Consider the following 27,426-nt stretch of genomic DNA (forward strand, 5'->3'; position numbering starts at 1 on the left):
AGTGGGAACGTCGGACTGATATCGGAAGATAAACAAAAGGGGGAGGGAGCCACCAGAGGCGACCGACTGGAAAATAATACCCCGATACGAGAGTGCCCGGCATCTGGGGACCAGCATTAACTTGGAGTCTTGTTGAAAGCACTCAAAAGAGCAAAGACTCGAGCGGGGAAATTGTGGGAATCGGGGCGGATAGGGATAGGGGCTTAAGTCCCCAGACCCAGGGCAGCATCCCCTGGCGCTGAGCCGGAGAGTGCGGCGGAGAAACCTGGTCTTTGTCCCAGAGCCGCCAGTGCGCCCGAGAATGGGTGGAGTCCGGCTCCCGTGAGGGGCTGGGAGCCACACCAGACGGCAGAACGCGCACCTTACTGGAGATGCACGCGTGCCTCAATCTCCCCTGAGAGAGGTGCACGCCCAGCCTGGTGTTCTGGGACCCACGCGGCGATAGACCCACGCGGCGATAGAGCCGATAGAGCTGGAGGCGCCGCGCCCCAAACCATCCCCTGGGAGAGGTGCGCGCAAGCCCTGAGCTCTCAGCCCCAGCCAGCGGGAAAATCTCAGTGTGCGATTGCTGCTTGGAACCTCTCTGGCGGTCTGGAGCTGCCCAGACAGCCACAGCTGCCTTGGTTTTGCGTACAAGCAGGAGATCCTGCGTCCCCAGGGACCGTGACTCAGAACCTGCTCTGCCAGCGGCCCAGTGGCTGCAGCACCTGCAGGGGAGCAGACTGAGGCTTCTCTCTGAGAGGGAGGTTGGGGTGCAGTTTTCTTTCCTCTAAACCTCCAAAAACCATCAAAAGCTGTCAAGGCGAGAGAAAAGAAGTGAACAAGCATAAAAACCTCCAGAGAACAAAAACCTGAAAAAAAACTTTTTTCTCAGAGCCCACCCCCTTGAGGGGGTCGGGAGGACTTAACTCAGGGAACATCATTGACTGAAAACCCACGTGGCAGCCCCCTCCCCCAGAAAACAAATCAGGAAAAAAAAAAAAAAAAAGACTACAAGAGAACAACCACCACTACTTCATAGATACAACTTTTATTTTTAATTCTTTCCCACTATTCTGGTTCATTTTTTTTTCTTTTTTTATATAGATAATTTTTTAACCTATTTACCATCACAGTGAGATGTCCAGTACATCAAATTCCATGATAAACTTCTAACCTGAATTTTTTGATACATACACATGTGTTTTTCTTTTGCTTTTCTATTTTCTTAATTTTTAAAAAAAATTTTTAATTTAGTTTAGTCCAGTTTATTCCTTTTTTATTTTTATTTTCTAATATTCATATAGAGTTAAACTTCAAGGTAATCCCCTTTCTCCAAGCAATGCTACCCCTATAGGTGAACCAATTTTTAATCCCCCTTTTTCTTAGGAAAGTTGAGTCCTTTAACAAAGATATCAAGATACATCCAGGAAGAACCAAAATAACCTTCCTCGCCCACACCGAGAATCTATAACCATGCTCCCATCTTTTTCTTCTGCCAGTGTCTCTGTGTATTTATGTTTGTCCGGATAGTATATAAATCTTATACTTGGGGTTCTTCTTGACGAGGCTCCTCCTTTTTTTTTGCTAATATATATATATATTTTTTCTCTCGTCATATACTTTCATCAGTCTTTTTGTTTGTCTGTTTTTGTTTGTATACGTCATAAACCTTACCCTGGGGCCCATTTGGGCTGAACCTTCACTTTTATCTTCCCTTTTTTTCCTGTCTCTCTCTCTCCCTCTTTTTTCTTTTTCTTTTCTTTTTTCTCTCATTTGGGTGGGGAATCCTGAGTGCTCAGAAGCGTTCCAGGGTGCACCTTGACTGCACCACGGTCAATACATTCAGCTACATCTGTCCAGTCATCTCTCACCAAAATGACTAGGAGGAGGAATCCCCAACAGAAGAAAAATACAGAGGATGGGCCTTCTGCAACAGAGTTAACGGCTATCAACATAGACAATATGTCAGAAAGAGAATTCAGGCTAACAATTATCCAGGCAATAGCTAGGCTGGAGAAAGCCATGGATGACCAAACAGAATTGATTAGGGCAGAATTGAAAGCGACCAGAGAGGAGGTTCATAATGTTAGGGCAGAGCTGAAGGCCACCAGGGATGAGGTTCACAACGCTCTCAATGAGTTCCAATCTAATCTAAATTCTCTAAAAGCTAGGGTAACTGAGACAGAAGATAGAATTAGTGATCTGGAGGACAAACAAATAGAGAGAAAGGATCAGGAGGAAGCCTGGAACAAACAGCTTAGAAGCCACGAAAACAGAATCAGGGAAATAAATGATGCCATGAAACGTTCCAACGTCAGAATTATTGGAATCCCTGAAGGGGAGGAGAAAGAAAGAAGTCTAGAAGATATAGTGGATCAAGTTTTTCATGAAAATTTTCCCAATCTTGCGAATGGAACAAGTGTTCATGTACTAGAAGTAGAAAGATCCCCCCCCCCAAGATTATAAATTCAAAAAAAACATCCAGGCACCTCATAGTAAAATTGAGGAATCATAATTCTAGATACAATCTCTTGAAAGCCGCTAGGACAAAGAAGCTCCTTACATACAGAGGAAAGCCCATCAGAATAACGTCAGACCTGTCCACAGAGACCTGGCAAGCCAGAAAGGGCTGGCAAGATATATTCAGGGCACTAAATGAGAAGAACATGCAGCCAAGAATACTTTATCCAGCAAGACTGACATTCAAAATGGATGGAGAGATAAAGAGTTTCCAAGACCGGCAAGGCTTGAAAGACTATGCAACCACCAAGCCGACACTGCAGGAAATATTAAGGGGGGTTCTATAAAAGAGGAAAAATCCTAAGAATAGCATTGAACAGAAATATAGAGACAATCGACAGAAAGAAAGACTTCAAAGATAACACAATGTCAATAAAAACGTATCTCTCAATAATCACTCTCAATGTGAATGGCCTAAATGCACCCATAAAACGACACAGGGTTGCAGATTGGATAAAACGACAGGACCCATCCATATGTTGTCTACAAGAGACCCATTTTGAACCTAAAGATACACCCAGACTGAAAGTGAAGGGATGGAGAAGCATCTTTCACGCCAATGGGCCTCAAAAGAAGGCCGGGGTAGCGATTCTCATATCAGATAAATTAGATTTTAAACTAAAGACGGTAGTCAGGGATACAGAAGGACACTACATCATTCTTAAAGGGACTATCCACCAAGATGATCTAACAATTGTAAATATCTATGCCCCCAATATGGGAGCAGCCAATTACATAAGAAAACTATTAATCAAGATAAAGAGTCATGTTGATATGAATACATTAATAGTAGGAGATCTTAACACGCCTCTCTCAGAAATAGACAGATCATCGAAGCAGAAAATCAATAAAGAAATAAGAGCATTGAATGACACATTGGACCAGATGGACCTCATAGATATATACAGAACATTCCACCCTAAAACAACAGAATACTCATTCTTCTCAAGTGCACATGGAACCTTCTCCAGAATAGACCACATACTGGGTCACAAATCAGGGCTCAACCGATACCAAAAGACTGAGATTATTCCCTGCATATTCTCAGATCACAATGCTTTGAAACTGGAGCTCAATCACAAGGAAAAGTTCAGAAGGAACTCAAATACCTGGAAGCTAAAGACCACCTTGCTTAAGAATGCTTGGATCAACCAGGAGATCAAAGAAGAACTTAAACAATTTATGGAAACCAATGAGAACGAAGACACTTCACTCCAAAACCTATGGGATACAGCAAAGGCGGTCCTAAGGGGGAAATTCATAGCCATCCAAGCCTCCCTCAAAAAAATTGAAAAATCCAGAATACACCAGCTGTCTCTACACCTTAAAGAACTGGAGAATCAACAACAAATCAAACCAACTCCACACGTAAGAAGGGAAATAATCAAGATTAGAGCAGAGATCAACGAGGTAGAAACCAGAGATACAGTAGAACGTATCAACGAAACTAGAAGCTGGTTTTTTGAAAGAATCAATAAGATCGATAAACCATTGGCCACACTAATCCAAAAGAAAAGAGAGAAAGCCCAAATTAATAAAATTAAGAATGAAAAGGGAGAGATCACAACTAACACCAAGGAAGTAGAAACAATCATCAGAAGCTATTATCAACAGTTATATGCCAATAAGCTAAGCAACCTAGATGAAATGGATGCATTCCTGGAAAACTATAAACTCCCAAAATTGAACCAGGAAGAAATTGACAACCTGAATAGACCGATATCTAGTAACGAGATTGAAGCAGTGATCAAAAACCTCCCAAAAAACAAGAGCCCAGGACCTGACGGATTCCCTGGGGAATTCTATCAAACTTTCAAAGAAGAAATAATACCTATTCTCCTAAAGCTGTTTCAAAAAATTGAAGCAGAAGGAAAACTTCCAGACTCTTTTTATGAAGCCAGCATTACCCTGATCCCCAAACCAGGCAAAGACCCTACCAAAAAGGAGAATTTCAGACCGATATCACTGATGAATATGGATGCTAAGATTCTCAACAAGATCCTAGCAAACAGGATCCAACAGCACATTAAAAAGATTATCCACCAGGGGAATCCTGAGTGCTCAGAAGCGTTCCAGGGTGCACCTTGACTGCACCACGGTCAATACATTCAGCTACATCTGTCCAGTCATCTCTCACCAAAATGACTAGGAGGAGGAATCCCCAACAGAAGAAAAATACAGAGGATGGGCCTTCTGCAACAGAGTTAACGGCTATCAACATAGACAATATGTCAGAAAGAGAATTCAGGCTAACAATTATCCAGGCAATAGCTAGGCTGGAGAAAGCCATGGATGACCAAACAGAATTGATTAGGGCAGAATTGAAAGCGACCAGAGAGGAGGTTCATAATGTTAGGGCAGAGCTGAAGGCCACCAGGGATGAGGTTCACAACGCTCTCAATGAGTTCCAATCTAATCTAAATTCTCTAAAAGCTAGGGTAACTGAGACAGAAGATAGAATTAGTGATCTGGAGGACAAACAAATAGAGAGAAAGGATCAGGAGGAAGCCTGGAACAAACAGCTTAGAAGCCACGAAAACAGAATCAGGGAAATAAATGATGCCATGAAACGTTCCAACGTCAGAATTATTGGAATCCCTGAAGGGGAGGAGAAAGAAAGAAGTCTAGAAGATATAGTGGATCAAGTTTTTCATGAAAATTTTCCCAATCTTGCGAATGGAACAAGTGTTCATGTACTAGAAGTAGAAAGATCCCCCCCCCAAGATTATAAATTCAAAAAAAACATCCAGGCACCTCATAGTAAAATTGAGGAATCATAATTCTAGATACAATCTCTTGAAAGCCGCTAGGACAAAGAAGCTCCTTACATACAGAGGAAAGCCCATCAGAATAACGTCAGACCTGTCCACAGAGACCTGGCAAGCCAGAAAGGGCTGGCAAGATATATTCAGGGCACTAAATGAGAAGAACATGCAGCCAAGAATACTTTATCCAGCAAGACTGACATTCAAAATGGATGGAGAGATAAAGAGTTTCCAAGACCGGCAAGGCTTGAAAGACTATGCAACCACCAAGCCGACACTGCAGGAAATATTAAGGGGGGTTCTATAAAAGAGGAAAAATCCTAAGAATAGCATTGAACAGAAATATAGAGACAATCGACAGAAAGAAAGACTTCAAAGATAACACAATGTCAATAAAAACGTATCTCTCAATAATCACTCTCAATGTGAATGGCCTAAATGCACCCATAAAACGACACAGGGTTGCAGATTGGATAAAACGACAGGACCCATCCATATGTTGTCTACAAGAGACCCATTTTGAACCTAAAGATACACCCAGACTGAAAGTGAAGGGATGGAGAAGCATCTTTCACGCCAATGGGCCTCAAAAGAAGGCCGGGGTAGCGATTCTCATATCAGATAAATTAGATTTTAAACTAAAGACGGTAGTCAGGGATACAGAAGGACACTACATCATTCTTAAAGGGACTATCCACCAAGATGATCTAACAATTGTAAATATCTATGCCCCCAATATGGGAGCAGCCAATTACATAAGAAAACTATTAATCAAGATAAAGAGTCATGTTGATATGAATACATTAATAGTAGGAGATCTTAACACGCCTCTCTCAGAAATAGACAGATCATCGAAGCAGAAAATCAATAAAGAAATAAGAGCATTGAATGACACATTGGACCAGATGGACCTCATAGATATATACAGAACATTCCACCCTAAAACAACAGAATACTCATTCTTCTCAAGTGCACATGGAACCTTCTCCAGAATAGACCACATACTGGGTCACAAATCAGGGCTCAACCGATACCAAAAGACTGAGATTATTCCCTGCATATTCTCAGATCACAATGCTTTGAAACTGGAGCTCAATCACAAGGAAAAGTTCAGAAGGAACTCAAATACCTGGAAGCTAAAGACCACCTTGCTTAAGAATGCTTGGATCAACCAGGAGATCAAAGAAGAACTTAAACAATTTATGGAAACCAATGAGAACGAAGACACTTCACTCCAAAACCTATGGGATACAGCAAAGGCGGTCCTAAGGGGGAAATTCATAGCCATCCAAGCCTCCCTCAAAAAAATTGAAAAATCCAGAATACACCAGCTGTCTCTACACCTTAAAGAACTGGAGAATCAACAACAAATCAAACCAACTCCACACGTAAGAAGGGAAATAATCAAGATTAGAGCAGAGATCAACGAGGTAGAAACCAGAGATACAGTAGAACGTATCAACGAAACTAGAAGCTGGTTTTTTGAAAGAATCAATAAGATTGATAAACCATTGGCCACACTAATCCAAAAGAAAAGAGAGAAAGCCCAAATTAATAAAATTATGAATGAAAAGGGAGAGATCACAACTAACACCAAGGAAGTAGAAACAATCATCAGAAGCTATTATCAACAGTTATATGCCAATAAGCTAAGCAACCTAGATGAAATGGATGCATTCCTGGAAAACTATAAACTCCCAAAATTGAACCAGGAAGAAATTGACAACCTGAATAGACCGATATCTAGTAACGAGATTGAAGTAGTGATCAAAAACCTCCCAAAAAACAAGAGCCCAGGACCTGACGGATTCCCTGGGGAATTCTATCAAACTTTCAAAGAAGAAATAATACCTATTCTCCTGAAGCTGTTTCAAAAAATTGAAGCAGAAGGAAAACTTCCAGACTCTTTTTATGAAGCCAGCATTACCCTGATCCCCAAACCAGGCAAAGACCCTACCAAAAAGGAGAATTTCAGACCGATATCACTGATGAATATGGATGCTAAGATTCTCAACAAGATCCTAGCAAACAGGATCCAACAGCACATTAAAAAGATTATCCACCATGACCAGGTAGGATTCATCCCTGGGTTACAAGGATGGTTCAACATTCGCAAATCAATCAATGTGATAGAACAAATCAATAAGAGAAGAGAGAAGAACCACATGATCCTCTCCATTGATGCAGAAAAAGCTTTTGACAAAATCCAGCATCCGTTCCTGATTAAAACGCTTCAAAGTATAGGGATAGAGGGAACATTCCTGAACTTCATCAAATCTATCTATGAAAAACCCACAGCAAATATCATCCTCAATGGGAAAAAGCTTACAGCCTTCCCATTGAGATCAGGAACACGACAAGGATGCCCATTCTCACCACTCTTGTTCAACATAGTATTAGAAGTCCTAGCAACAGCAATCAGACAACAAAGAGAAATAAAAGGTATCCAAATTGGCAAGGAAGAAGTCAAACTCTCTCTCTTCGCAGATGACATGATTCTTTATATGGAAAACCCGAAAGACTCCACCTCCAAACTACTAGAACTCATACAGCAATTCAGTAATGTAGCAGGATACAAAGTCAATGTCCAGAAATCAGTGGCTTTCTTATACACTAACAATGAAAATACAGAAAGGCAAATTAGAGAATCGATTCCATTTACTATAGCACCAAAAACCATAAGATACCTCGGAATAAACCTAACCAAAGAGGTTAAAGATCTGTACTCGAGGAACTACAGAACACTCCTAAAAGAAATTGAAGAAGACACAAAAAGATGGAAGACCATTCCATGCTCTTGGATGGGAAGAATAAACATCGTTAAAATGTCTATACTGCCCAGAGCAATCTATACTTTTAATGCCATTCCAATCAAAATTCCACCAGTATTTTTCAAAGAGCTGGAGCAAATAATACTAAAATTTGTATGGAATCAGAAGAGACCCCGAATTGCTAAGGAAATGTTGAAAAACAAAAATAAAACTGGTGGCATCACGTTACCTGATTTCAAGCTTTACTACAAAGCTGTGATCACCAAGACAGCATGGTACTGGCATAAAAACAGACACATGGACCAGTGGAACAGAGTAGAGAGCCCAGATATGGACCCTCAACTCTATGGTCAAATAATCTTTGACAAAACAGGAAAAAATATCCAGTGGAAAAAAGACAGTCTCTTCAATAAATGGTGCTGGGAAAACTGGACAGCTATATGTAGAAGAATGAAACTTGACCATTCTCTTACACCGTACACAAAGATAAACTCGAAATGGATAAAAGACCTCAACGTGAGACAGGAATCCATCAGAATCCTCGAGGAGAACATAGGGAGTAACCTCTTTGATATCAGCCACAGCAACTTCTTTCAAGATATGTCTCCAAAGGCGAAGGAAACAAAGGCAAAGATGAACTTCTGGGACTTCATCAAGATAAAAAGCTTCTGCACAGCAAAAGAAACAGTCATCAAAACAAAGAGGCAACCCACGGAATGGGAGAAGATATTTGCAAATGACAGTACAGATAAAAGGTTGATATCCAGGATCTATAAAGAACTCCTCAAACTCAACACACACAAAACAGATAATCATATTAAAAAATGGGCAGAAGATATGAACAGACACTTCTCCAAGGAAGACATACAAATGGCTACCAGACACATGAAAAAATGTTCATCATCACTAGCCATCAGGGAGATTCAAATCAAAACCACATTGAGATACCACCTTACACCAGTTAGAATGGCCAAAATTAGCAAGACAGGAAACAACGTGTGTTGGAGAGGATGTGGAGAAAGGGGAACCCTCTTACACTGTTGGTGGGAATGCAAACTGGTGCAGCCACTTTGGAGAACAGTGTGGAGATTCCTCAGGAAATTAAAAATAGATCTTCCCTATGACCCTGCAATTGCACTGCTGGGTATTTACCCCAAAGATACAGATGTAGTGAAAAGAAGGGCCATCTGTACCCCAATGTTTATAGCAGCAATGGCCACGGTCGCCAAACTGTGGAAAGAACCAAGATGCCCTTCAACGGATGAATGGATAAGGAAGATGTGGTCCATATACACTATGGAGTATTATGCCTCCATCAGAAAGGACGAATACCCAACTTTTGTAGCAACATGGACAGGACTGGAAGAGATTATGCTGAGTGAAATAAGTCAAACAGAGAAAGTCAAGTATCATATGGTTTCACTTATTGGTGGAGCATATCAAATAATATAGAGGACAAGGGTAGATGGAGAGGAGAAGGGAGTTGAGGGAAATTGGAAGGGGAGGTGAACCATGAGAGACTATGGACTCTGAAAAACAACCTGAGGGTTTTGAAGGGGCGGGGTGGGAGGGTGGGGGAACCAGGTGGTGGGTATTAGGGAGGGCACAGATTGCATGGAGCACTGGGTGTGGTGAAAAAACAATGAATACTGTTACGCTGAAAATAAATAAAAAATTTATAAAAAAAAAAATGGGCAGAAGACAGATAATCATGTCAAAAAATGGGCAGAAGACATGAACAGACACTTCTCCAAAACAGATAATCATGTCAAAAAATGGGCAGAAGACATGAACAGACACTTCTCCAATGAAGACATACAAATGGCTACCAGACACATGAAAAAATGTTCATGTTCATCATCACTAGCCATCAGGGAGATTCAAATTAAAACCACATTGAGATACCACCTTACAGCAGTTAGAAGGGCCAAAATCAGCAAGACAGGAAAAGGATGTGGAGAAAGGGGAACCCTCTTACACTGTTGGTGGGAATGCAAGTTGGTGCAGCCACTTTGGAGAACAGTGTGGAGATTCCTTAAGAAATTAAAAATAGAGCTTCCCTATGACCCTGCAATTGCACTACTGGGTATTTACCCCAAAGATACAGATGTAGTGAAAAGAAGGGCCATCTGTACCCCAATGTTTATAGCAGCAATGGCCAAGGTCGCCAAACTGTGGAAAGAACCAAGATGCTCTTCAACGGATGAATGGATAAGGAAGATGTGGTCCATATACACTATGGAGTATTATGCCTCCATCAGAAAGGATGAATACCCAACTTTTGTATCAACATGGACAGGACTGGAAGAGATTATGCTGAGTGAAATAAGTCAAGCAGAGAGAGTCAAGCAGAGAGAGTCAATTATCATATGGTTTCACTTATTTGTGGAGCATAACAAATAACATGGAGGACATAAGGGGATGGAGAGGAGAAGGGAGTTGAGGGAAATTGGAAGGGGAGATGAACCATGAGAGACTATGGACTCTGAAAAACAATCTGAGGGTTTTGAAGGGGCGGGGGGTGGGAGGCTGGGGGAACCAAGTGGTGAGTATTATGGAGGGCACATAATGGCATGGAGCACTGGGTGTGGTGCATAAACAATGAATTCTGTTATGCTGAAAAGAAATTAAAAATAAATAAATAAATAAAAATTAATACCCAGAAACTCAACAGGAGATCGAAGAGAAGAAGAGCAGCAATTGTAGGAACAGAAAATCGACCTCTTTCTGAAAGGCAGGATGTGCGGAGAAGTGAATCCAAGTGATAGGAAGATAGGCTGTGATGGGGGAGGAGGAGGAGGACCCACCTCCTGGCAAGCGGTGGAGCAGCGGAGCACAAAATCAGAACTTTTAGAAGTCAGCTCCACTGAGGGACATCGCTCCAGAGGTTAAGCAGGGGGTGGTGTGGAGCCCTCATGGGGACAGTGTGGTCTCAGGTCCCACAGGGTCACAGAAAGATCGGGGGTGTCTGAGTGTGGCAGAGCTCCCGCGTACTAGAGCAGGGAGGCCGACTACAGAGACAGCTGAGGAGTGAACTCTCAGCTCAGGGTTACCTTAAACTGGGATCCCGAGTTCAGGGTTACCTTAAACTGGGATCCGTGCCACAGTCGGGTCACTGCTCTTTAAGCAGGGACCCCAAAAGCGGCAGATTAGGGGAGACTCACCTTCCTCGCCCAGAGGAGCAGCGGCAGGAATTTGCTGGGTTTGGAGACTTCAAATGGGGCTGTATGCCAGAGACCAATATGCTCAGTCATAGGCCAGGGGAGCTCAGAGCATGGCCGAAGACCAGGAAGAGGGGAGGGATTGACTGCTTTTCTCTGAGGGAGCACTGAGGAGTGGGGCCCTGAGCTTTCAGCTCCTCCAGGCCAGAGATTGGGAGGCCACCATTTTCATTCCCGTCCTCCAGAGCTCTACAGAAAGCATTCAGGGAACAAAAACCCCGAGAGCAAACCCAAGCAGATGTCTTAGCCTGGCCCCTGGCAAGGGCAGTACAATTCCACTTTGGGCAAAGACATTTGAGAATCACTGCAACAGGCCCCTCCCCAAAAAGATCAACAAGAACATCCAGCCAAGACCAAGCTTACTGATCAAGGAGAATAGCAGAGCTAGGGGAAAGCAATCCATGGAATTCATGGCTCTCTCCCCATGATCCTTTAGTCTTCCAAAATTAAGGTCTTATTCTTATTTTAACTTTTCCTCTTTCCTCTTTTAACATTTTTTAAACTAGATATATTAACAATACCTTTATAAAAAAATCTTTCTAAACCTTCATTATTATAGTCATATTTTATCCTTCATTGTATTTAACCTTATTTTTTGTATACATACAGAATTTTTTCTGGGATACAGTTTCTTCTTATAGATCAAAATATACCCTAAATCTAGCACAGGGCTTTTAGTCTCTAGCCTAACACATTCTTTCCTCTTTTTTTTTTTTTCCTTTTTCCAACCAACTTACCAATTCCTTTCTTAGAATTTTTTTTTAAAAATTTTCATCTTTATAGTCATATTCCATCCCTTCATTGTGTTTACTCCTTATTTTTGTATACATATATATATTTTTTAATTTTGGAGGTAGTTTCTTCTAAGAGACCAAAATACACCCAAAATCAAGTAGGTGGCTCTGTTCTATTCACTAGTCATATATATATATATATATATATATATATTCATACACACCCCAGAAGAATGTACGCTAATCAAATCAGAAGAGACCCCATACTGGGGGAGAAGAAAGAGGGTAAAAAGAAAAAAAAAATAAAGAATTTCCTTAATATGGTCAAGGGAACAAGCATCAAAATCCAGGAGGCACAGAGAACCCACTCAAAATCAATAAAAATAGCTGCATACCCCATTATCTATTAGTAAAATTTATAAGACTTAGTGACAAAAAATCCTGAAAGCAGCTTGGGACAAGAAGTCTGTAACATACAATGGTAGAAATATTATATTGGCAAGAGACTTATCCACAGAGACCTGGCAGGCCAGAAAGAACTGGCATGATATATTCAGAGCACTAAACAAGAAAAATATCTAGCCAAGAATACTATATCCAGCTAGGCTGTCATTGAAAATAGAAGGAGAGATAAAAAGCTTCCAAGACAAACAAAAACTGAAAGAATTTGCAAACACCAAACCAGGCCTACAGGCAATATTGAAAGGGGTCCTCCAAGCTAAGAGAGAGCCTAAAAGTAGTAGACCAGAAAGGAACAGAGACAATATACAGTAACAGTCAATTTACAGGCGATACAATGGCACTAAATTTATATCTTTCAATAGGTACCCTGGATGTAAATGGGCTAAATTCCCCCAATTAAAATAAACAAGGTATCAGAACGGATTAAAAAAAAAAAACCATGAATATGCTGTCTGCAAGATACTCATTTTAGACCCAAAGACACCTCCAAATTTAAAGTGAGGAGGTGGAAAAACAATTTACCATTCTATCGGACATCAAAAGAAAGCTGGGGTGGCAATTCTTAAATCAGATAAATTAGATTTTAAGCCAAAAACTATAATAAGAGATGAGGGAGGACACTATATCATACTCAAAGGGTCTGTCCAACAAGAAGATCTAACAATTTTAAATATCTATGCCCCTAACATGGGAGCAACCAACTATATAAGCCAATTAATAACAAAATCAAATAAACACATTGACAATACTACAATGATAGTAGGGGACTTTAACATCTCCCTCACTGAAATGGACAGATCATCCAAGCAAAAGATCAATAAGGAAATAAAGGCTTTAAATGACACACTGGACCAGATGGATATCACAGATATATTCAGAACATTCCATCCCAAAACAATAGAATACACATTCTTCTCTAGTGCACATGGAACATTCTCCACAATAGATCACATCCTGGGTCACAAATCAGGTCTCAACCAGTAACAAAAGATTGGGATCATTCCCTGTATATTTTCAGACCACAATACTATGAAGCTAGAACTCAATCAGACCACAATACTCTGAAGCTAGAACTCAATCACAAGAGGAAAGTTGGAAAGAACTCAAATACATGGAGGCTAAAGAGCATGCTACTAAAGAATAAATGGGTCAACCAGGAAATTAAAGAAGAATTGAAAAAATTCATGGAAACAAATAACAATGAAAACACAACTGTTCAAAATCTTTGGGACAAAGCAAAGGCAGTCCTGAGAATAAAGTATTTAGCAATACAAGCCTTTCTCAAGAAATAAGCTCTCAAGTACACAACCTAACCCTACATGTAAAGGAGCTAGAGAAAGAACAGCAAAGGAAGCCTAAAACCAGCAGGAGAAGAGAAATAATAAAGGACAGAGCAGAAATCAATGAAATAGAAACCAAAAGAACAGCAGAACAAATCAACAAAACTAGGAGCTGGTTCTTTGAAACAATTAATAAGATTGATAAACCCCTGGCCAGACTTATCAAAAAGAGAAAGGACCCAAGTAAATGAAAGAGAAGAGATCACAACTAACACCAAAGAAATGCAATTATAAGAACTATTATACCAGCAAATTTGACAATCTGGAAGAGATGGATGCATTCCTAGAGACATATAAAGAAACAGAAAACCTGAACAGACCCATAAACAGTAAGGAGATTAAAGCAGTCATCAAAAATCTCCCAACAAACAAGAGCCCAGGGCCAGACAGCTTCCCAGGGGAATTCTACCAAACATTTAAAGAAGAATTAACACCTATTCTGAAACTGTTCCAAAAAACAGAAATAGAAGGCCAGCATTACCTTGAACCCCAAACCAGAGAAAGACCCCATCAAAAAGGAGAATTGCAAGACCAATATCCTTGATTAACACAGACGCAAAAATTCTCACCAAAATACTAGCCAATAGGATCCAACAGGACATTAAAAGGATTATTCACCACGACCAAGTGGGATTTATTCCTGGGCTGCAAGCCTGCTTCAACATCCACAAATCAATCAACATGATACAATACATTAATAAAAGAAAACAAGAACTATATGCTACTCTCAATAGATGCTGGAAAAACCACAGCATCCTTTCTTGATCAACACTCTTCAAAGTGTAGGGATAGAGGGTACATACCTCAATATCATCAAAGCCATCTATGAAAAACCCACAGTGAATATCATTCTCAATGGGGAAAAACTGAGAGCTTTTCTCCTAAAGTCAGGAACACGGCAGGGATGTCCACTATCACCACTGCTATTCAACATAGTCCTAGAAGTCCTAGCCTCAGCAATCAGACAACAAAATGGAATTAAAGGCATCCAAATCGGCAAAGAAGTCAAACTCTCACTCTTTGCAGATGATATACTTTATGTGGAAAACCCAGAAGACTCCACTTCAAAACTGCTAGAACTTACAGAATTTCAGTAACATGTCAGGATATAAAATCAATGCATAGAAAGCAGTTGCATTTCTCTACAACAAAAAGAAAGAAGAAAAAGAAATTAAGGAGTCAATCCCATTTACAATTGCACCCAAAACCATAAGATACCTAGGAATAAACCTAACCAAAGAGGCAAAAATCTGTACTCAGAAAACTATAAAGTACTCATGAAAGAAACTGAGGAAGACACAAAGAAATGGAAAAACGTTCCACACTCATGGATTGGAAAAACAAATACTGTGAAAATGTCTAGGTAGATTGCTACCTAAAGCAATCTACACGTTTAAGGCAATCCCTATCAAAATACCAACAATTTTTTTTGAAGATATGGAACAAATAATCCTAAAATTTATATGGAACCAGAAAAGACCTTGAATAGCCAGAGGAATGTTGAAAAAGAAAGCCAAAGTTGGTGCCATTACAATTCCAGACTTCAAGCTCTATTACAAAGCTGTCATCATCAAGACAGTATGGTACTGGCGCAAAACAGACACATGGATCGATGGAACAGAATAGAGAGCCCATAGCTCTATGGTCAACTAATCTTTGACAAAGCAGGAAAGAATGTCCAATGGAATAAAGACAGTCCCTTCAACAAATGGTGCTGGGAAAATTGGACAGCCATATCCAGAAAAATGAAACTGGACCATTTCCTTATACCACACACAAAAATAGACTCAAAATGGATGAAAGACTTCAATGTGATACAGGAATCCATAAAATCCTTAAGAGAGAACACAGGCAGCAACTTCTTCGACCTCAGCCGCAGCAACTTCTTCCTAGAAACATCACCAAAGGCAAGGGAAGCAAGGGCAAAAATGAACTATTGGGACTTCATCAAGATCAAAAGCTTTTGCACAGCAAAGGAAACAGTCAACAAAACCAAAAGACAACAGACAGAATGGGAAAAGATATTCGCAAATGACATCTCAGATAAAGGGCTAGTATCCAAAATCTATAAAGAACTTATCAAACTCAACACCCAAAGAACACATAATCCAATCAAGAAACGGGCAGAGGACATGAACAGACATTTCTGCAAAGAAAACATCCAGATGGCCAACAGACACATGAAAAGTGTGCCACATCATTTGGCATCAGGGAAATACAAATCAAAACCACAATGAGATACCACCTCACACCAGTCAGAATGGCTAAAATTAACAAGTCAGGAAACAACACATGGTGGCAAGGATGCAGAGAAAGAAGAACCGTTCTACACTGTTGGTGGGAATGTAAGCTGGTGCAGCCACCCTGGAAAACAGCATAGAGGTTCCTCAAAAATTTGAAAATAGAGCTACCCTATGACCCAGCAATCACACCACTTGGTGTATACCCTAAAGATACAAATGTAGTGATCCAAAGGGCACGTGCACCCAAATGTTTATAGCAGCAATGTCCACAATAGCCAAACTATGCAAAGAACCTAGATGTCCATCAACAGATGAATGGATAAAGAAGATGTGGTATATATATACAATGGAATACTATGCAGCCATCAAAAGAAATGAAATCTTGCCACTTGCAACGATGTGGATGGAACCAACAGGTATTATGCTGAGCAAAATAAGTCAGTCAGAGAAAGACAATTATATAATCTCCCTGATATGAGGAATTTGATAAGTAGAGTGGGTGGTTTGGGGGGTAGGGAAGGGAAAAAGGAAACAAGATGTTATTGGGAGAGGGACAATGAGACTCTTAATCTAACAAAACAAACTGAGGGTTGGTGGGGGAAGGGGGAATGGAGGGGGTGGCTGGGTTATGGACATTGGGGAGGGTTGTGATATGGTGAGTGTTGTAAAGTGTGTAAGCCTGACTATTCACAGACCTGTACCTGTGGGGCAAGTAATACATTATATGTTAATAAAAATAATTAAATCAGTAAAAAAAAATTAATACGCAGATATTGGTATCATTCTATATACTCATTATGAAGTAGCAGAATGAAAAGTGAAACAAACAGACAAACAAACAAAAAACAGCATGCCTGGGTGGCTCAGTCAGTTAAGCAGCTGCCTTCAGCTCAGGTCATGATCCCAGGATCATCTGAGGAATCTGCTCTTCTGCCCCTCACCCAGCCTGTGCTCTCGCTCACTCTCTCTCTCAAATAAAATCTTTTTAAAAGAAAAGAAAAATGAAAAATTCCATTTACAGTTGCACCAAAAACAACAAAATACCTAGGAATAAACTTAACCAAGGAGGTGAAAGACTTGTATTTTGAAACTAAAAAACACTGTCAGAAAAAAACTGAAACTGACACACACACAAAAAAACATATTCCATGCTCAAGGACTGGGAGAATTAATATTGTTAAAATACCCAGACTGCATAAAACAATCTACAGATTCAAAGCAATCCCTAACAAATACAAGTATTTTTCACAGAATTAGAATAATGCTAAAACCAAAAAAAGACCCAGAAGAGTCAAAGCAATCTTGAAAAAGAACACCTGGAGGTATCACAATCCAGATTCCAAGATATACTACAAAGTTATAGTAATCAAAACCATATGGTACCAAAACAAAAATGAATCAAGGGAACAGAATGGAGATCCCAGGAATAAAGCCCACATTTATATGGTCAGCCAACCTATGACAGAGGAAACAAGAATATACAATGGGAAAAAGTCTCTTCAGTAAATGTGCTGGGAAGGAAACTTTGCAGGTCAGAAGGAAGGGGCATGATACATTTAAAATGCTGAAAGGAAAAACCTGCACCCAAGAATATCCTATCCAGCAAACCTATCATTCAGGATAGGAGAGAGAAAGATTTTCTCAGAGAAAAAGTCTACCACAAAAAGTGGTAGAAATATTAAAGGGGATTCTATGAGTAGAAAGGAAAGAACATGAGGGAGAGTATAAAAAGTAAAACACAAAAGTATTTTGTATAAGTATTTCTGTAAAAAAAAAAAAAAACCTTAAAATACAAAGATGTAAAATATGAGGCTATATACCTAAAAAGTAAGGGAAGAGTAAAAAAAAAATGGGTTCAGACTTAAGCCTCCATAAACTTAGACTACTATAAGCAGAAGATGTTGTATACAAAACTAATGCTACCACAAGTCAAAAATCAGTAATACATATGCAAAAAATAAAGGGAAAGGAATCCAAATATATCACTAAAGAAAGCGAACAAATCACAGAAGATAACAAGAGAAAAAAGGATCAGAGAAAACCTATAGAAACAACTACAAAACAAGTAACAAAATGGCACTGTATCTATCAATAATAACTTTGAATGTAAAAGGAGTAAACATCCAAATAAACATAGGGTGACAGTGGATAAAAAAACAAGACCCATCTATATGCTGCCTACAAGAGACTCATTTCAGACTGAAAGACACCTGCAAATTGCAAGTTGAGGGGATGGAGAATTATTTATCATGCAAATGGTTGTCAAAAGAAAGCCAGTTAGCAATACTTTGATCACTTTAGACTTAAAACAAATACTCTTAAAAGAGACAAAGAAGGACACTGTATAATCATAAAGGAGACAATCCAACAAGAAGATATAACAACTATAAATATTTATGAACCCAACATGGGAGCCCCGAAATATATAAAACAGTGAATAACAAACATAAGGGAAATAACTGATAGCAATACAGTAACAGTAGTGGACTTTAACATCCCACTTACACTGATGGCCACATCATCCAATCAGAAAATCAACAAGGAAAGAGTGGCTTTGAATAACACAATGGATTTAATGGATTTAACACATACACTCAGAACATTCTGAAGGCATATTCTTTTCATCAAGTGCACAAGGCACATTTTTCAGAATAGATCACATATTAGGCCACAAAACAAGTCTCAACAAATTCAGAAACACTGAAGTCATACCAATGTATCCTTTCTGACCACAACACTATGAATCTAGAAATCAGCCACAAGAAAAAATGTGGAAAGGACACAAATACATAGAGGTTAAATGACATGTTACTAAACAATGAATGAGTCAATCAAGAAATCAAAGAAGAAATAAAAAATTACATGTAAACGAATGAAAATGAAAATGCAATGGTCCAAAATCTTTGGGATTCAGCAAAAGCAGTTCTAAGTGTGAAGGTTACTGCAATACAGGCCTACCTCAAGTAGCAAGAAAAATCTCAAACAACCTAATGCTACCCCTAATGGAGCTAGACAAAGAACCACATACAAAACCCAAACCCAGCAGGAGGATGGAAATAAAAGATTAGAGCAGAAATACATGATATAGAAACTTCAAACAATAGAACAGATCAATGAAACCAGGAAATGGTTCTTGTGAAAGAAATTAATAAATCTTTAGCTAAAGAGTATATTATGAAAACTTATATGCCAACAAATTGGACAACCTAGCATAAATTCCTACAAACATAAAATCTACCAAAACTAAAGCAGGAAGAAGTAGGAAATTTGAACAGATTATTACCAAAATTCTCAACAAACAGATTACTACCAAAATTCTCAACAAACAAAAGGTTAGGACCATATGGCTTCACAGGAGAATTCCACCAAACATTTAAAGAAGAGTTAATACTTATTCTCAAACTATTCCAAAATATACAAGAGGAAGGAAAACCCAAATTCATTCTGTGAGGCCAGCATTACCCTGATACCAAAACCAAATAAAGACACCACAAGAAAAGAAAACTACAGGCCAATATCTCTGATGAACATAGATGCAAAAGTCCTCAACAAAATATCGGCAAACCAAATCCAACAATACATTAAAAAAATTCACAACTATCAAATGGGATTTATTCCTGGGTTGCAAGGTTGATTGAATATTAACAAATAAATCAGTGTGATACATCACATCAATAAGAGAAAAGATAAAAGCCATATGATCATTTCAGTAGGTGCAGAAAAAGCATCTGACAAAGTACAATTCATGATAAAAAACCCTGAATGAGGTAAGATTAGAGGGGAACATACCACAACACAATAAAGGCCTTATCTGAAAAACCCACACTGAACATTATACTCGGTGGGGGAAGAATTCAGAGCTTTTCCCCTGAGGTCAGGAACAAGAAACAAGGATTTCCATTCTCAGCACTTTAATTCAACATAATACTAGAAGTGCTAGCCACAGCAATCAGACAACAAAAAGAAATAAAATGCATCCAAATCAGCAAAGAAGGAATAAGTAAAACTTTCATAATATGCAGATGACATATTATGTATAGAAAACCCTAAAGACGCTATCAAAAAACTTCTAAAACTGATAATTCAGTAGTCTCAAGATACAAAATCAATGTACAAATATCTTCTCATTTCTAGACATTAATAATAAAGCAGTAGATGAGGTGCCTGGGTGGCTCAGTCATTAAGTCTCTGCCTTTGGTTCAGGTCATGATTCCAGGGTCCTGGGATCAAGCCCCACATCAGGCTTCTTGCTCAGCAGGAAGCCTGCTTCTCCCTCTCCCACTCCCCCTGCTTGTGTTCCTGCTCTCACTGTCTCTATTAAATGAATAAAATCATTTTAAAAATAATAATAAAGCATCAGAAAGAGAAATTAAGATAATCCCATTTAAAATGGTACCAAAAATAATAAAATACCTAGGATAAACTTAATCAAAGAGGTGAAAGACCTATATTCTGAAAACTCTAAAATGCTGGTGAAAGAAATTGAAGACGACACAAAGAAATGGAAAACATCCCATGTTCATGGATTGAAGAACAAATATTGTTAAAATGTCTATATTACTCAAAGCAATCTAAACATTTAATACAATCCCTATCAAAATACCAACAGCATTTTTCACAGAGCCAGAACAAAAAAAATAATCCTACAGTTTGTATGGAACCACAAAAAACCCTGAATAAAGCAATCTTGAAAAAGAAAAGCAAAGCTGGAGGTACTAAAATTCCAGATTCCAAGGTATATTACAAAGCTGTAGTAATCACCCCCAAACTACTAGAACTCACACAGCAATACAATAATGTTGCAAGATACAAAATCAAAGCATAGAAATCAGTTGCTTTCTTATACAATAAAAATAAAATATAGAAAGGGCAATTAGAGAATTGATCCCATTTACTACAGCACCAAGAACCATAAGATACCTGGGAATAAACCTAACCAAAGACATAAAGGATTGGGGTGCCTAGGTGGCTCGGTCATTAAGCATCTGCCTTCAGCTCAGATCATGATCCCAGGGTCCTGGGATGGAGCCCCGCATCAGACTCCCAGCTCCGCGGGAAGCCCGCTTCACCCTCTCCCACTCCCTCTGCTTGTGTTCCCTCTCTCACTGTGTCCTGTCAAATAAATAAATAAAATCTTAAAAAAAAAAAAAAGGTAAATATCTGTACTCGGGGAACTACGGAACACTCATGAAAGTAACTGAAGAGAGGGAGGAGTCAAGATGGAGAAGTAGCAGGCTGAGACAACATCAGGTAGCAGGAGATCAGCTAGATAGCTTATCAAACCATTGTGAACACCTACAAATCCAACGGGAAATCGAAGAGAAGAAGAGCAACAATTCTAGAAACAGAAAATCAATCACTTTCTGAAAGGTAGGACCTGTGGAGAAGTGAATCCAAAGCGACGGGAAGACAGACTGTGGGGGGAGGGGCCAGCTCCCGGCAAGCGGCGGAGCAACGGAGCACAAAATCGGGACTTTTAAAAATCGGGACTTTTAAAAGAAAAGTCTGCTCCACGGAGGGACATCGCTCCAGAGGCTAAACTGGGGGGAAGCCCACGTGGGGTCAGCGTAACCCCAGGTGCCGCGGGGTCACAGAAGGACGGGGGGTGTCTGAGTGCCGCAGAGCTTGCAGGTATTAGAGCGGGGAAGCCGGCTACAGCAACAAAGACGAGGAGTGAGCTCTCAGCCCGGGGTTACCTTGAGCCGATCTCAGGCTGGGTGGGCTCGGAGCGCAGCCGGAGGCCATGGAGACGGAAGCGACCGGGCGCTTTTCTCCAAGTGCCAGCAATTGACTGCTTTCCTCCAGGTGCGACCAGAGGCCAGGGAGGCAGGGGCGGTTGGGCGCTTTTCTCTGAGGGCACACTGAGGAGCGGGACCCCAAGCACTCGGCTCCTTCGGGCCAGAGATTGGGAGGCCGCCATCTTCATTCCTGTCCTCTGGAACTCTATGGAAAGCACTCAGGGAACAAAAGCTCCCGAAAGCGAACCCGAGCGGATTACTTAGCCCGGCCCCTGGCAAGGGCGGTGCAATTCCACCTGAGGCAAAGACACTTGAGAATCACTACAACAGGCCCCTCCCCCAGAAGATCAACAAGAAATCCAGCCAAGACCAACTTCACTCACCAAGGAGAACAGTGGAATTCCAGAGGAGGAGAAAGCAAATCTTATCTGGACAAAATGACAAGGCGGAAAACTCACCTCAAAAAAAAGAACAAGAGGCTGTACCAAAGGCTGGAGACCTAATCAATACGGACATTGGTAACATGACAGATCTAGAGTTCAGAATGACAATTCTCAAGGTTCTAGCCGGGCTCGAAAAAGGCATAGAAGATATTAGAGAAACCCTCTCGGGAGAGATAAAAGCCCTTTCTGGAGAAATAAAAGAATAAAATAAATAAAATAAAATCTAACCAAGTTGAAATAAAAAAGCTATTAATGAGGTGCAATCAAAAATGGAAGCTCTTACTGCTAGGAAAAATGAGGCAGAAGAAAGAATTAGTGACATAGAAGACCAAATGACAGAGAATAAAGAAGCTGAGCAAAAGAGAGACAAACAAATACTGGACCATGAGGACAGAATTCGAGAGATAAGCGACACCATAAGACGACACAACATTAGAATAATTGGGATTCCAGAAGAAGAAGAAAGAGAGAGGGGAGCAGAAGGTATATTGGAGAGAATTATTGCAGAGAATTTCCCTAATATGGCAAAGGGAACAAACATCAAAATCCAGGAGATGCTAAGAACGCCCCTCAAAATCAATAAAAATAGGTCCACACCTCGTCACCTGATAGTAAAATTTACAAGTCTTAGCGACAAAGAGAAAATCCTGAAAGCAGCCTGGAAAAAGAAGTCTGTAACATACAAGGGTAAAAACATTAGATTGGCAGTGGACCTATCCACAGAGACCTAGCAGGCCAGAAAGAACTGGCATGATATATTCAGAGCACTAAACAAGAAAAACATGCAGCCAAGAATACTATATCCAGCTAGGATATCATTGAAAATAGGAGGAGAGACAAAGAGCTTCCAGGACAAACAAAAGCTGAAAGAATTTGCAAACACCAAACCAGCTTTACAGGAAATATTGAAAGGGGTCCTCTAAGCAAAGAGAGAGCCTAAAAGTAGTAGATCAGAAAGAAACAGAGACAATATACAGTAAGAGTCACCTTACAGGCAATACAATGGCAATAAATTCATATCTCTCAATAGTTACCCTGAATGTTAATGGGCTAAATGCCCCAATCAAAAGACACAGGGTATCAGAATGGATAAAAAAACAAAACCCATCAATATGCTGCCTACAAGAAACTCATTTTGGACCCGAAGACACCTCCAGATTTTAAGTGAGGGGGTGGAAAACAATGTATCATGCTAATGGACATCAGAAGAAAGCTGGGGTGGCAATCCTTATATCAGATCAATTAGATTTTAAGCCAAAGACTATAAGAGATGAGGAAGGACACTATATCACACTCAAAGGGTCTGTCCAACAAGAAGACCTAACGATCTTAAATATCTATGCTCCTAACATGGGAGCAGCCAACTATATAAACTAACTAATAACAAAATCAAAGAAATACATCGACAGCAACACAATAATAGCAGGGGACTTTAACACTCCCCTCACTGAAATGGACAGATCATCTAAGCAAAAGATCAACAAGGAAATAAAGGCCTTAAATGTCACACTGGACCAGATGGACATCACAGATATATTCGGAACATTCCATCCCAAAACAATAGAATACACATTCTTCTCTAGTGTACATGGAACATTCTCCAGAATAGACCACATCCTGGGTCATAAATCAGGTCTCAACCGGTATCAAAAGATTGGGATCATTCCCTGCATATTTTCGGACCACAATGCTCTGAAGCTAGAAGTCAATCACAAGAGGAAATTTGGAAAGAATGCAAATCCATGGAGACTAAACAGCATCCTTCTAAAAAATGAATGGGTCAACCAGGAAATTAAAGAAGAATTGAAAAAATTCATGGAAACAAATGATAATGAAAACACAACGGTTCAAAATCTGTGGGACACAATAAAGGCAGTCCTGAGAGGAAAATATATAGCGGTACAAGCCTTTCTCAAGAAACAAGAAAGGTCTCAAATACACAACCTAACCCTACAACTAAAGGAGCTGGAGAAAGAACAACAAAGAAAGCCTAAACCCAGCAGGAGAAGAGAAATCATAAAGATCAGAGCAGAAATCAATGAAATAGAAACTAAAAAAATAGAACAACAAAACTAGGAGCCGGTTGTTTGAAAGAATTAATAAGATTGACAAACCCCTGGCCAGACTTATCAAAAAGAAAAGAGAAAGGACGCAAATAAATAAAATCATGAATGAAAGAGGAGAGATCACAACCAACACCAAAGAAATACAAATAATTATAACATACTACAAGCAACTCTACGCCAACAAATTCGACAATCTGGAAGAAATGGATACATTTCTAGAGACATATAAACTACCACAACTGAACCAGGAATAAATAGAAAACCTGAACAGATGCATAACTAGTAAGGAGATTGAAACAGTCATCAAAAATCTCCAAACAAACAAAAGTCCAGGACCAGACGGCTTCCCAGGGAATTCTACCAAACATTTAAAGAATTAATTCCTATTCTCCTGAAACTGTTCCAAAAAATAGAAATGGAAGAAAAACTTCCAAACTCATTTTATGAGGCCAGCATCACCTTGATCCCAAAACCAGACAAGAATTCCATCAAAAAAGAGAATTACAGACCAATATCCTTGATGAACACAGATGTGAAAATTCTCACCAAAATACTGGCCAATAGGATCCAACAGTACATTAAAAGGATTATTCACCACGACCAAGTGGGATTTATTCCAGGGCTGCAAGGTTGGTTCAACATCCGCAAAATCAATCAATGTGATACAATACATTAATAAAAGAAAGAGTAAGAACCATATGATACTCTCAATAGATGCTGAAAAAGCATTTGACAAAGTGCAGCATCCCTTCCTGATTAAAACTCTTCGAAGTGTAGGGATAGAGGGCACATATCTCAATATTATCAAAGCCATCTATGAAAAACCCACTGCAAATATCATTCTCAATGGAGAAAAACTGAAAGCTTTTCCGCTAAGGTCAGGAACACGGCAAGGATGTCCGTTATCACCACTGCCGTTCAACATAGTACTAGAAGTCCTAGCCTCAGCAATCAGACAACAAAAAGAAATTAAAGGCATCCAAATTGGCAAAGAAGTCAAACTATCACTCTTTGCAGATGATATGATACTATATGTGGAAAACCCAAAAGGCTCCACTCCAAAACTGCTAGAACTTGTACAGGAATTCAGTAAAGTGTCAGGATATAAAGTCAATGCACAGAAATCAGTCACATTTCTTTACACCAACAACAAGACAGAAGAAAGAGAAATTAAGGAGTCAGTCCCATTTACAACTGCACCCAAAACCATAAGAAACCTAGGAATAAATCTAACCAAAGAGGCAAAGAATCTATACTCAGAAAACTATAAAGTACTCATGAAAGAAATTGAGGAAGGCACAAAGAAATGGAAAAATGTCCCATGCTCATGGATTAGAACAAATATTGTGAAAATGTCTATTCTACCTAAAGCAATCTATGCATTTAATGCAATCCCTATCAAAATCCCATCCATTTTTTTCAAAGAAACAGAACAAATAATCTTAAAATTTATATGGAACCAGAAAAGACCTCAAATAGCAAAAGGAATATTGAAAAAGAAAGCCAAAGTCGGTGCCATTACAATTCCAGACTTCAAGTACTATTACAAAGCTGTCATCATCAAGACAGTATGGTACTGGCACAAAAACAGACATATAGATCAATGGAACAGAATAGAAAGCCCAGAAATAGACCCTCAACTCTATGGTCAACTAATCTTCGACAAAGCAGGAAGGAATGTCCAATGGAAAAAAGATAGCCTCTTCAACAAATGGTGCTGGGAAAATTGGACAGCCATATCCAGAAAAATGAAATTGGACTATTTCCTTACACCACACACGAAAATAGACTCAAAATGGATGAAGGACCTCAATGTGAGAAAGGAATCCATCAAAATCCTTGAGGAGAATGCAGGCAGCAACCTCTTTGACCTCAACCGCAGCAACTTCTTCCTAGGAACATTGCCAAAGGCAACAGAAGCAAGGGCAAAAATGAACTATTGGGATTTCATCAAGATCAAAAGCTTTTGCATAGCAAAGGAAAGAGTCAACAAAACCAAAAGACAACTGACAGAATGGGAGAAGATATTTGCAAACGACATATCAGATAAAGGGCTAGTATCCAAAATCTATAAAGAACTTATCAAACTCAACACCCAAGAACAAATAATCCAATCAAGAAATGGGCAGAGGGCATGAACAGACATTTCTTTAAAGAAGACATCCAGATGACCAACAGTCACATGAAAAAATGCTCCACATCACTCGGCATCAGGGAAATACAAATCAAAACCACAATGAGATATCACCTCACACCAGTCAGAATGGCTAAAATTAACAAGTCAAGAAATGACAGTTGCTGGCAAGGATGCGGAGAGAGGGGAACCCTCCTACACTGCTGGTGGGAATGCAAGCTGGTGCAACCACTCTGGAAAACAGTGTGGAGGTTCCTCAAAAAACTGAAAATAGAGCTACCCTATGACCCAGCGATTGCACTACTGGGTATATATCCTAAAGATACAAACGTGGTGCTCCGAAGGGGCACGTGCACCCGAATGTTTATAGCAGCAATGTCCGCAATAGCCAAACTATGGAAAGAACCTAGATGTCCATCAACAGATGAATAGATAAAGAAGATGTGGTATATATACACAATGGAATACTATGCAGCCATCAAAAGAAATGAAATCTTGCCATTTGTGACGACGTGGATGGAACTAGAGGGTATTATGCTTAGCGAAATAAGTCAATGGGAGAAAGACAACTATCATATGGTCTTTTTGATATGAGGACGTGGAGATGCAATGTGGGGGGGTTGGGGCAAGGTAGGAAAAGAAAAAATGAAAGAAGATGGGATTGGGAGGGAGATAAACCATAAAAGACTCAATCTCAAAAAACAGACTGAGGGTTGCTGGGGGGAGAGGGGATGGGAGAGGGTGGTGGGGATATGGACATTGGGGAGGGTATGTGCTATGATGAGTGCTGTGAAATGTGTAAACCTGGCGATTCACAGACCTGTACCCCTGGGGATAAAAATACATTATATGTTTATTAAAATAAATTAATTTAAAAAAAATAAAAAATAATAATAAAAAAAGGAAGTAACTGAAGATGACACAAAAAGATGGAAAAGCATTCTATGCTCATGGATCAGAAGAATAAACATTGTTAAAATGTCTATACTGCCTAGAACAATCTATAG

This window comes from Martes martes (genome assembly GCF_963455335.1).
Source record: "Martes martes genome assembly, chromosome: 17".
NCBI lineage: Eukaryota > Metazoa > Chordata > Mammalia > Carnivora > Mustelidae > Martes > Martes martes.